At 34.3% G+C, this 13744-nt stretch overlaps 1 protein-coding gene across 2 annotated transcripts in view; it reads left to right on the top strand.

Moving 5' to 3' along the window:
- Positions 1–13744, top strand: part of RAD51B (RAD51 paralog B) — a 581568-nt gene that overhangs the window by 58274 nt on the left and 509550 nt on the right. The window lies entirely within an intron of this gene.

Here is a 13744-nt window from a genome sequence, read left to right on the forward strand (position 1 = left end):
GTTTTTCTTTATCTCTCCTTTTTCTTTCTTTTAAGTTTACTGATATATAATACCAAGTAATAAAAATAGAAGAAAACATAAAACAGATGACTTTTTTAAGGTAGCACAGTTTAATTACTCTAGCATATGTCAATATTTTCTTAAATTAGTTCATCTGCTGAGATTATTTTACTCTTTTTCATAATTTGAGATTGAGGCAGATTTAAATGTTTTTAGAAGTTCCTGTAGTCACACTTCCCCCCCTTCTTTTACTCATTGTGTTTTTTTAAAATATATTTTTTTTAGTTGTAGATGGACACAACATTTTTATTTTTTTTTATGTGGTGCTGAGGCTCAAACCCAGTGCCTCACAAGTGTGAGGCAAGCACTATACCACAGAGCTATAACCCCATCCCCTCGCTGTATATGTTTTATATCACATTTGTCACACTGAGATAACCTAGGAAGTAAAACTGAATGCAATTGCCTGTGCCTATTTCTATGGAGTTTGTTTTACTGTAGTAGTTGTCACTTTTGTAAATATTTTAGGTTCAGATACAGTGTTACTGTGTTCAGTGCTGTTTTATACAGAGTAGGATTTGGTTTACTTCAAATGACCAGAGTTCAGCCATTTGGGGATGGTTAGAGTGGTAGTAATGATAATGCCAGTAAGAAAACCTCCAAAGATTACTTTTGGTATGACTTTTCAGTTGTGGGCATTGTGATCAGGAAATCTAAAGATGAGGGGGATATTGCAAGGGTTTGTGATGTATAAACTGTATCCTATAAGTGTATACTAAATTACACTCCTACCTGCAGTGTATGGGAGACTTTTACTTGTTCACAGCCTCAGCAACATTTGGAATTGCTAGGCTTTCAGTTTTAGTCATATCTCATCTAGACAGAAAATTCCTTACCCTGAGATAAAACTGGGTTATGATTTTATTAATTTTAGATTTGTTTTTGGAAAATTAAAATCTTGGATCTTTGCAGTATAAAGAATGTGTAAATAGGGGCTGGGGATATAGCTTAGTTGGTAGAGTGCTTGCCTCACATGCACAAGGCCCTAGGTTTAATCCCCAGCACCACCACCAAAAAAAAAAAAAAAAAAAGGATGTATTAAATAGTATGAGCCACCACACAGCTTTTGAGATTTATAAAGGCAAGGGACAAAATACAAAAAAAAAAAAAAAAAAAAAAGTAGAGGTACAAAAAGTTCTACATAATTTAATGGCTTTTTAAACCATAATTTGGATTAAAGTCAAGTACTATAAAGTTTATCGTGGGTGGTGCTCATGTTTAAATTTTTCTTATCATTGGTTAAAATGATAAATTTGAATTCTAGTTTTCACTGATTAAGGAGAAGAAAGTAATTTAAAAATATTTCATAGAGATATTTGATTGAATATAAGTTTTTTTTAATTGGTTGTTCACAACATTACAAAGCTCTTGACATATCATATTTCATACATTAGATTGAAGTGGGTTATGAACTCCCAATTTTTACCCCAAATGCAGATTGCAGAATCACGTCGGTTACACATCCACAATTTTACATAATGCCCTATTAGTAACTGTTGTATTCTGCTACCTTTCCTATCCCCTACTATCCCCCCTGATTGAATATAAGTTTATATGCTTATTTTTATTAATTCATATTGTTGCTTTACCTAAGCTTGTTTAAAATATGAAAATGCACTTTTTAAAAGTTTGTTTCCTTTTAAATAGTAATCGTAGGCTAATGCTTTTCAGTTTTTTTTACTGAGCTGATTTATCTTCTTTAGTGACAAAGGCACTCTGCTTTTCTTTGTTTTTAATAGAGGCCTCTGAAAAAAATAGGTACTTAGTATCCCAATATTTCTGTCTTTGACTTGTTTTTTCTGTTATAAATAAAGGCAAAATATACAATGCATAACTATGTAACTACATAGTGTGGGTGTGTATGTGTGTGTGTGTATGTGTGTGTGTATATATATTATGTATACTATTATATAATACAATGTGGTGTTAGTTTTTTGTGACAGGTAACACGTTAGAATTTTTCTAGACTACCTCATTTAAGTGAAAAATCATGAAGTTTTAAGCTTTTGTTTATACTTTGAATAAGGGGCTTCATATGGAACTAAATTTCTTAATACGACATGTTATTTTTTAGTTCATTATGTTTTTCACATCAGCAAATCATATGCATCTTTGCATTTCCTCAAACCTACCAACACTCTTCCTCTACCTGAAATATTCCTCCTCTAAATAGTAGCATAGCTTATTCTTTCCTGAGGACTTGAGAACTAACCAGGTAGATGTTAATCACACCTATTATTCTTACTATGCTTTATGTTTTTTGATGACAGTTTTTACTCTAGCATGTTATATAGTATGTTTATTGGTTTATTATGTGTTCCTTAGTAGACTACATAGAGTCTACTTTAACTTTTATTCTTAGCACCAGGAATAGTACATAACACACAGTATGCATTTAATAAATACTTTCTAATGTATAAATCATAGGCACTGCTTCTCTTCTTGAACTTGACTACCTATTAGAGTTTAACTTAAATTTTAATATTTGCTTTTAACTCTTTTTAAATTTTTTTTTTTTTTTTTTTTTTTGGTACCAGGGATTGAACTCAGGGGCACTTGACCACTGAGCCACATCCCCAGCCCTATTTTGTATTTTATTTAGAGATTGCTTAGCACCTCGCCATTGCTGAGCCTGGCTTTGAACTCGTGATCCTCCTGCCTCAGCCTCCTGGGATTATAGGCCTGCGCCACTGTGCCCAGCTTTAATATTGTTTTTTAATAATTTTTTAATATGTTTCAATTAGTTACACATGACAGTAGAATGCATTTATGTACTTCAATATATCATACATAAATGGGGTCTAATTTCTCATTTTTCTGATTGTACATGTAGAATCACATTGGTAATGAGTCATACATGTGCATAAGGTAATAATATCTGTTTATTCTACTGTCCTTCCTATCCCCATGTCCCCTCCCCTGCCTTCACTCCCCTTCACCTAATATTGATTTTGATAGTGATAAAATGTAGTTTTAGGTGGCAAAATATCTTACAATGATCAGATTACAGTGGCATCTTGTAGGATGGAAAAAGAATTCTTAAGATTCTTAAATTTTGAAAAGATTTTAGACATCTAGACAGTATTAGAGAGCCAGGCAGTAGGAGAAAACATTCAAGTCTAGTAGAACTATCATAGGTAAATGTCTGATGACTTCTGAGAAAGATTGGGTGGGATGCTAGTGTATTCCAGCATGTTTCTGGCTGTGGATCTGAGATGGTGGGTTGGGCTAGGACTGTATCATTGCCGTACCATTTTGACACACTCCATACCTCTTTTCATTCAAGTCAGAATAAGGAGTAAAGCCAACATGGGTGCTCAGATAAGCATTTTATTGAATTTTTACATTGCTCTACAATGGATATGCTATATTTTTATAATATGGGAAATAAACCTAAAATATAATTTGTATTTAATTTTGCTTATGACATTGTATGTTTGCTTATGTACTCCTTATGTATGCAAGCATGCCTGTAGTACTGTGTGGAGACTTCAGTCTTCTTAGTACTTATAAGAGTTAGTAGTTAGAAAGTCAGTAAAGATATAGAAGATCTGAATTATATAATTGATCAACTTGATCTTACTGACATTTACAGAACATATATATCACTCAATGCCAGCAGAATATGCATTCTTTCTAAGTACACATGGATATTCACCAAGATACACTGTTTTCTGCATTGTAAAACAGATCTCAACAAACTTAAAATCTTGAAATTGTACATGTTTTAACCCCTTGAGAGTTAAAGTAGAAATAAACAACAGAAGTACCTGGAAAATCTCCAAATATTTTGAAATTAAATACAAATTTTCTTAGCACCAGGAATACCACATAACACATAGTATACATTTAGTAAATATTTTTTAATGTATAAATCATAGGCACTGCTTCTCTTCTTAAACTTGACTACCTATTAGAACTTAAATTTTAATATTTGCTTTTAACTCTAACTTTAAATTTTTTTTTTCAAATCAGCAAATCATATGCATTTGTGTGTCAAAGAATAAACCACAATAGGCAGTGTTTGTCAGTTCAGAGATGGTGCTGGGAAGGCACCAGAGGAGTCTGTGAGCAGACCTCACTCTTCATTTCTTCCTAGTTTTCCCCGCTTTGGGCTAATGCCTAAAATTGTTCTCATATTATGTTGTCACTTTTCTGAAGTTTATTGTTCTTTGTTAAAACATTAAAACATTTCATCCCATGAAAAAAATAATCAATTAATTAAGTAATTACAATTATTATTACTTTTGCTGTGCTGGAGATCTAATCTAGGGCTGAATGCATGGTAAGCATGTGCTCTGCTATTGAGCTACTCCCAGCCCTGAGAATTCTATTGTTTTACATGGCTATTACTAAATACTCTTCTAGCATGGAGGCAAGTGAAATTATCATGTTTATTGATGAAAAAAAATATCGATGATAATGCTGTTTTTTTTTTTTTTGTCAGTGGATAGCAGTTTGTTGTTGTTGTTTTTGTTGTTTGTTTTTAAGAAGGTCTGGCCTTCTCTTCAGTTCTCATCACACTCTGGGGCTCTCAGTTACAGAAAAGGAACATAAATGGAAAGATCACTAGATTAAGGCCAACTCTATCCTTCCCTCCCCCAGAAGCAGCTCTTCTGGGGGAGAGGGAGAACAGTGACATCTGCACTTGACATCTCCCTTGGCACAGGTATGTGGATCCCCTTAACTGCTGGACCTTGGGGAAAACCCAAGGCTTTGACTTGCAGATTCAGCATCTATAGGGAGGGATTTCAGAAACAGGAGTCAAAATTGGAAGACTGGGGTTATAACTTAGTGTAGAGTACCACTTGACACTACCCCCAGCACCACCCACAAAGAAAAAGAAGAAAGAAAAAAGTTGAAAGACAGAATGTGCTAACCCCAGCCAGCTAGACAGCATTTTAAAGTTTTTTCTTTCTTTGTCGGGCTCCCCCCCCCCCCCCCCCCCCCCCCCCGTGATGCTGAGGATTGAACCGAAGGCCTTGTACATGCTATATTGTTACAATTGTTCTACTTTATTATTAGTTATTGTTGTTAATTATTTACTTGGGCCTAGTTTATAAATTAGATGTTATCATAGGTAGGTACTTGTAGGAAAAAACATAGATACAGAATTCAGTACTATGTTAGTCAGCTTTTTGTGTAAGTGACCAAAATACCTGAGAAAACAACTTAAAGGAGGAAAGATTTATTTTGGCTCACTGTTTCAGAGGTTTCAGTCCATGGTTGGCTGACTCCATTGCTTTGGGCCTGAGGTGAGGCAGATATCATGGTAGAAGGGTAGAGGAAAACTACCCAGATATCATGGTAGAAGGTAGAGGAAAACTGTTCACCTTGTGGCAGCTGGAAAGCAGAGAGAGCTGCTAAAATACTATTTAAGGCAATGTTCCAAGCCACTGCTTGAGGGTTGCTTTTCTCCTCCATGATGTATATTACATGTATTAATAAACTTGCTTGTACTTCTCTTGTTAATATTTAGTTATAGAGGTCTGTCCTAACTCTAAACTTATGAATGTGAGAAAATTTTATGTATTTGTTCCCTTCTACTTCTTACCTTATACTTTAAAACTTCTATTTTAAAAAATGTATATATTAGAACTCATGTGTGTGTGTGTGTGTGTGTGTGTGTGTGTGTGTGTTCTTTAATAGTAAACATATTTACATTGGGTGTAATTTTGTTTTGGTATGCAATTAGTAATGATATCTAGTATCCTAGGTCACAGGATTTCAGGTAAGTAAGTACAACTTTTTTTTATGTCAGCAAAGATTGTCTTTGAAAAATCATGTTATGTTGATGTTATATCAAAGGTAATTATTACTTTCTGGAGGATTTGATGTTAGAATTTTCTCCTACAGTCAGATAGATCTGGATCAAAACTCAGACTCATCTACTTACTGTCTGTATAATTGTGCTTAATTACTTTCCTTTTTTTTGGTTTCCTAATGTATAAAGTGGAAATAATAGTTCTCACCTTTGAACAGTGGTATAATACCTACCTGTTTCTCAACAGATCCTTAGAGAAGTTAAAGGGCGATGCTTTTTTGGTTTAAAAAAAAACAACAACAACTGGTTGTTGTCTTGAATTAAATGTACTTATCCTTAAACACAGTTTAACAAATGATTAGGTCAAAAAAGCTGTATTCAGGTACGATGGCACATGCCTGTAATCCCAGCAGTTTGGGAGAGTGAGGCAGGAGGATCTCAAGTTCAAGGCCAGCCTGGGCAACTTAGCAAGATCCTGTCTCAAAATAAATAAAAAGTGTTGGGGATGTAGTTTGGTGGTAAAGTACCCCTGGGTTCTATCCCCAGTACCTAAAAAACAAACTTATAAGGGACACTTTTATCTAATATTTAATAACTTGCATTTTATAGGTCAGAGAACTTTGTTGTCTTGTGTCCTTTCCAGAAACAGTAATATTTTATTTCCTATTTATTTATTCGAGGATTTTCAGATACCCATGAAGCCATTCTCATTTTACCCTATTAGATCTGCTGGGCTAAAGTTCAGCAGAGTTTTTTGTAAAGGGCCAGATAGTAATATTTTAGTCTTTGTGGGTCATTTGGTCTCTGTGGCAACTACTTAGCTCTGCTGTAGACAGGTTATAAACAAATGGATATAGTGTGGCTCAATAAAACTTGGTTTACAAAACCAAATGAAGGGCTAGATTTGATCCATGGATCTTAATTTGCCAACCTCTGATTTTGACCTTTCTCCCTAGATTTAGGACCTTGGGCTGGTGGTTCCCCAGTATCTTAAGTAGTTAGTAGGGAGCATAAGAGAACCGTCTACTCTAGACCATGGGAGGAAAAGACGAACTCTAGATAGGGCAGAGCAATGTTTTATCATACTAATTTGAGGCATTGACCCCTTTTAAATGTAGATAATATTCTCCTGAACCTCCATTGCTGACTTCAGGGTTATTGTCATAGAAATACATAGAATTGTAAGATTAGTTAATAATCCTCTGTAATAAACCATACTTATGAAACCATTAGGTGTTTAGTGTTTATGAGCAACACAGAAATGTTCAAATTAATTATATTAATTTAATGTAACAGATGATAATTTGTTAACTTAAATTGTTGCTTATAATTTACATAATTAACCAATCTAACAGCTTCTTTTGAATGTTTTATATATATATATATATATATATATATAATATAATCTCCCTACTGTAGTTCATGTGATGACTTAATTTTCCAACCTTTTTTCTCTATTTGAGCTACTATAAAACTTCCTTCTGTTTTGGAAAGGTGACATTATTTGATCCTCACATGGGCAAGGATACATTTAAATTTTAAGTCTATACTTCTTTCCATATTGGCTGTACGAATTTGCAGTCCCACCAGCAATGTATGAGTGTGCCTTTTCCCCCACATCCTCGCCAACACTTATTGTTGTTTGTCTTCATAATAGCTGCCATTCTGACTGGAGTGAGATGAAATCTTAGGGTAGTTTTGATTTGCATTTCTCTAATTGCGAGAGATGATGACACTTTTTCATTTATTTGTTAATTGATTGTATATCTTCTTCTGAGAAGTGTCTATTCATGTCTTTGGCCCATTTATTGATTAGTTTATTTGTTTTCTTGGTGCTTAGCTTTTTGAGTTCTTTATATACCCTAGAGATTAGTGCTCTATCTGATGTGTGAGGGATAAAAATTTGCTCCCAAGATGTAGGCTCTTGGAAAACTGTGAATGGAACCACCATTTGACCCAGCTATCCCACTCCTTGGTCTATACCCAAAAGACTTAAAAACAGCATACTGCAGGAACACAGCCATATCAATGTTTATAGCAGCACAATTTACAATAGCTAAACTGTGGAACCAACCTAGATGCCCCTCAGTAGATGAATGGATTTAAAAATGTTTTGTATATACACAATGAAATAAAAGAGAATAAAATCATGGCATTTGCAGGTAAATGGATGGCGTTGGAGAAAATAATGCTAAGTGAAGTTAGCCAATCCCCCAAAAACAAATGCCGAATGTTTTTTCTGATAGAAGGTGACTTACCCATAATGGGGTAGGGAGGGAGACCATGGGAGGAGGAATAGACGAACTCTAGATAGGGCAGAGGGGTGGGAGAGGAAGGGAGGAAGCAGGGGGTTAGCAATGATGGTGAAATGTGATAGACATCATTATCCAAAGTACATGTATGAAGACATGAATTGGTGTGAACATATTTTATATACAACCAGAGATATGAAAAATTGTGCTGTGTATGTGAATAAGAATTGTAATGTATTCCACTGTCATGTATTTAAAAACTCAATTAAATATTTAAAAAATTAAGTCTAGTATTGCTCTTTTCTATATTAGTCCCTGACAATAAAAGAGGTACTAATAAAATCATGTGATTGGAAACAGACGTATTTGTTAATATTTTGTGGAAATTTTCCATTATAAAATATCTATACTAATATTTTGAGGATATCTGTATTAAAAATTATTGGTGCATTATAATTATATATAGTAGTGGATTCATTGTTTACATTTAGTCCTACCATAAACATGAGTATTTAGAACTTACATTTTTGTGAAAATCTAATGAAGTTACTCTGTAAAATAGAAATTCTAGACCTAGATAAATAAATAAATAAGCCCTTAAAAAAAAAAAAAAAAACTCTTGAGTGGTAACAGTATTCTGTGACTTTTCCAGAATCATGTAATTTTTGTTTTACTCTATTTATTTTCATATTAATTACTGAAAGCAAACACGATAGGAGTTCTGCAATAAGAAAAGTTCTCTGTATTGTTTTTCATTTCCATAAATGCTTTCTTGTTTGCTCATTCTTATTTAAAATTGGAATGTTTAAAGCTAACCTTATTTCTTTAGGGGCCTGAAACTTACATCTAGACTAACCTTTATTTCATCAGCTAATGATAATGAATTCTAGAAAAACTGTATCTTTCTTTTGTGTATCTGTTTATGACTCTGAAACTTTGCTTTTAATTTTGATTAATAGCTTGAAACACATTAAAGGTTAATGAATAAATAATTGGGTAAGTTAGTGTTGGTACACCCAAAATAATCTTATATTGTGCTATTTTTAAAATGAATGGGATAGCCCAGAAATACATTCACAGATTATGCAGGAAAGGTTAACTCTGGAGGCTGGGTTGCACAAATCTAGCAAGTTTCCAAGAAAGGACTCTTTAGGACTGATCCTTGGCTGGCTCTAGGGAGATGAACTCAAGCCCTTTGAATATTCTGCCTCATAAGAGTATTTTTGAATGCCTGAAGGCTTAGAGCCAAAGGTACCAGTTTTATCAGATAGTTTATGCAAACAATATGATTTATGGTGAACATTCATTTTGTTTTGGGGCCTGGAGTCTAACTAGGAGAGGTCAGTATCCAGGCATCATGTGCCTTGTGACTGACCCCCAATAAAAATACTGGACACCAAGGTTTGGGACAGCTTTCTTGGTTGCCATCACTTTGTGTGTGTTGCTGCATGTCATTATTGACACAATTAAGCACATCCATGCAATAGCACTGGGAGAAGACGTGTAAAAACTTGTATGGATCTGGTTTCTCCAGGACTTTAGTCATGCTCTTTTTCCCTTTGCTGACTTTTTAAAATTTATTTTTATTTTTATTTATTCATGTGTTCTAATTAGTTAAACATGACAGCAGAATGCACTTCTATTCATAGTATACAAATAGAGCACAATTTTTTACTTCTCTGTTTGTACACAGAGTAACATCATTCATATGTATGATTATACACGTACCTAGGATAATGATGTTTGTCTCATTCTACCATCTTTCCTACCCCATGCCCTCTCCCCTCCTCTCTTTCCCTCCTCTTTACCCAATCCAAAGTTCCTCCATTCTTCCCAGGGACCCTTGCGCTCCTCCTCCCACCCCGCAAGATGGACCAGCATCCACTTATCAGAGAAAACATTCGGCTTTTGGTTTTTGGGGATTGGCTTACTTCGCTTATCATGATAATCTCCAACTCCCTCCATTTACCTGCAAATGTCATAATTTTATTATCTCTTAATGCTGAGTGATATTCCAATGTGTGTGTATGTATATATATATATATATATATATATATATCTCAGTTTCTTTTTCCATTCATCTATTGATGGGCATCTAGGTTGATTCCACAGTTTAGCTATTGTGAATTATGCTGCTATAAACATTGATGTGGCTGTGTCACTGTACTCTGCTGATTTTAAGTCCTTTGGTATAGACTGAGCAGTGGGATAGCTGGGTCAAATGATGGTTCCATTCCAAGTTTTCTAAGGAATCTTCATACTGCTTTCCAGATTGGTTGCAGCAATTTGCAGTCCTACCAGCAATGTAAGAGTTTCCCTGCATCCTCTCCAACACTTATTGTTGCTTGTATTCTTGATAACTGCCATTCTGACTGGGGTGAGATGAAATCTTAGAGTAGTTTTGATTTGCCTTTCTCTAATTACTAAAGACGTTGAGCATTTTTTCATATATTTGTTGATCGGTTGTGTATCTTCTGAGAAATGTATGCTCAGTTCCTTAGCCCATTTATTGATTGGGTTATTTGTATTTTTGGTATTTGGTTTTTTGAGTTCTTTATTGCTCTATCTAGATTATTGCTCTATCTGATGTGTATGTGGTAAAACTTTGCTCCCATTCTGTAGGCTCTCTCTTTACCTCATTGATTATTTCTTTTACTAAGAGAAGCTTTTTAGTTTGAATCCATCCCATTTATTGATTCTTGATTTTATGTCTTGTACTTAAGGAATCTTGTTAAGGAAGTTGGGCCTAATCTGATATAAAGAAGATTTGGGCCTACTTTTTTTTTTTTCTTTCTGTTAGGCACAGGGTCTCTGGTCTAATTCCTAGGTTCTTTGCTGGTTTTCATCTTTATCTTTTGGGTGTAATAAGCCATAACTGAGTTAATAGCTTTTCTGTCCCTTTCAGTAAACCTTCTAAAACAGAGGGTAATCTTGGGGACCCCTGACACACAGGGCCACCAATAGATATATAAAAGAGTATCTATGGCAGCTTGAATTATTTATGTTTAAAATTATTATGTCTTATTATATCTTGGCAATTTATAATTATATTTGTGGGTACAAGTGATATTATGATTTTTAAATTTAGAATTGTTAAAAACTGGCAAGATTCAGTTAATAGTATTATATCAATCTTAATTCATTGGTTTTGATAATAATACTATGGTATGCAAGATGGTAATTTAGGGGAAGTTGCTTGAGGGCATATGAGAACTCTGTACTCTTTACAATTTTGTGATAGATCTCAAGTTATTTCAGAATAGAAAGTTAAAAAGATGGAGAGCAAGATGGAGTACTTTTTCATGCCTTAGTTGGCTCTAGAAGTTCACAAGACAGTCCACTGGTTGTATGGGGAGAGGGGACCTGGTTTTGATGTATTGACTCTTCTCTGTTTGGTCATCATATGTTCTAATATCTCTTCAATTTAAATACTGCTCTTCATCTTTTCAAATCTTTTTGGTTGCACTTTGGAAATACACACAGTACCTGGTGCTTAAAACTAGCTTCAGTCCCATCTCTATGGTTCCTGGTAGCTTTGGATTTAGTCAGAGCTCTACTGTTGCTAATTTTATGACTTTGAGTAAGTTATTTATCCCAGCTCTAAGTTTCCCTATTTGAAAAATAGGGATAATAATATCTGACTCATGGGGGTGTGGGGATTAAATGAGATAATGTCTGTAGTGTTCTTTACACAGTGTTTGGTGTATTCTGTAAAAGGTAGCCATTAATTATTAATTTTAGTAATTACCTCATTCCAGATGCCTAGTATATTTTTCTTTTTCCTTCTAATAGTTTTTCTAGGCTGGAAGTGCCTGGAGAGGAAAAAAATCATGTCTTATTCACTTTGTATCCATTTCTGGCTGTTTTGTTGCTGGTTGTTATTATTGCCTGAACCCTCTTACACCCATTTAACTCATATTTTTTTTTGGTCTTAGCCTCTCTTCATCTTCTCAGTTCTGCTTTCAGCAGTTGTGTCTAAAGCTCTGTGCTAGGCACGATGAAATCATAAAGATGAATAAAACATGGACTTTGCCTTTGAGTCTTCTTAAATAAATTAATTGTCGAGACAAATAGCTCACTGTGGTATAATGAAGTATAAAATAAGTATCTTGTCTACTGCTCTTTTTCTATTTCTAACAGATACCTAAGTAGCCAGGTACCTCCCTCTCTGTCCTTTACTTGGGACTACAGATTACACAGAGAGAAATAAAGGACAGTAGCACAAACCTTCATAGTCTATAGTTAACCCTATATAGTGTCTAACTTTGACCCTTACTTCCCAGTCTTGCTCAGAAAGAGTGCTGTGTTGGAGACAAGTAGTGGTTAAACTGATAAAGGACATGCATAATTCTAAAGTTGTGTTGCAAGCTTAGAAATGAAAGTGAGTTGCAGCACTTAGTCTTTAACATTACTCTACATATAACACACAGTGCCTTGATGTGCTGTGGAATTTTCTGATTGAAGATCTTAATAGTGTGACTCATTGGCAATCTTCTATTTTCTAGTGAGAATAGGGATGCAGAGAAATAAGGTAATTTATCTAAGGCTGATCAACAAATCATTTGGATTATTGAATAATATCACTTGCCACTTCTATCCTGGACTCTTATTGCAATATTTTAATTGATCTGCTTCTCTCTTTTCTTTATAGGTAATGGACTGGTAATTACCATTGCTATATAATTTTTCCAAAGTGTATTTCTGGTCACATACCTATTCTGCTCAGAAGCATTATAGGGTATCATATTACATATAAATAAAACTGCTAAACTATAAGCACCATTAGGACAGAAAACTGAATTGACTCAGTTATGTCATTTGCATCTAGGACAGTGTATGGCACATAATAGGCACTTTAATTAATATTTGTTGAATGATTAAATCTAAATTCTTGATATGATACGCAGGAATTTTCTTTTTCTTGGCTCAAACCTACTCTTCTTACCTTATCTTTTCTTGTCTGTGCAGGATGGTGGTCTACCCCTACTTCTCTATGTTTTACTAGGTGTGGATATCTTCCTCTTTCATCTCTTCCTTTCTAAATTTCATCTTTCTTGAGATATATTTTTTTGGTACCACTATTTTAATCTAATTGATTCTATCTTCTTTTATAGTTCAAATGGTCTTAACTTCTAATGGGAATTGTAATCATTTATTTGCCTTGCAGTGCCTTCAAATATTTATACATCTATGAGCTCTATTATATTATAAAGTTCCCTGAAAATAGAACTATGTCCTCATATACCCTCCATAACCGCCTATGTTTAATAATATTCTTTATTGAAGTGGTCTCCAATAATATTTATAGAATGATTATATCATATTTTTTCAAGTTGTATTTCTTAAATTCATATTTAACTAATTGCCTATTTAATTCTTATTTTTTTTGTTTTTGGTATCAGGGTTTGAACTCAGGGGCACTCAACCACTGAGCCATATCTGTAACTTTTTTTATATTTTTATTTAGAGACAGAGTCTCACTGAATTGCTTAGGGCCTTGCTAAGTTGCTGCTGACTTTGAACTCATGATCTACCTGCCTCAGCCTCCCAAGCCACTGGGATTTCAGGTGTGTGCCACTGGACCAGGCTTCCTATTTTATTCTTATACTACTTAATTGGAACACATTCTAATATTCATTCTAAAAAGTGAAAAGATATTTGGAAACTA

This window comes from Spermophilus citellus, assembly GCF_964194105.1.
Source record: "Spermophilus citellus genome assembly, chromosome: 4".
Lineage (NCBI taxonomy): Eukaryota > Metazoa > Chordata > Mammalia > Rodentia > Sciuridae > Spermophilus > Spermophilus citellus.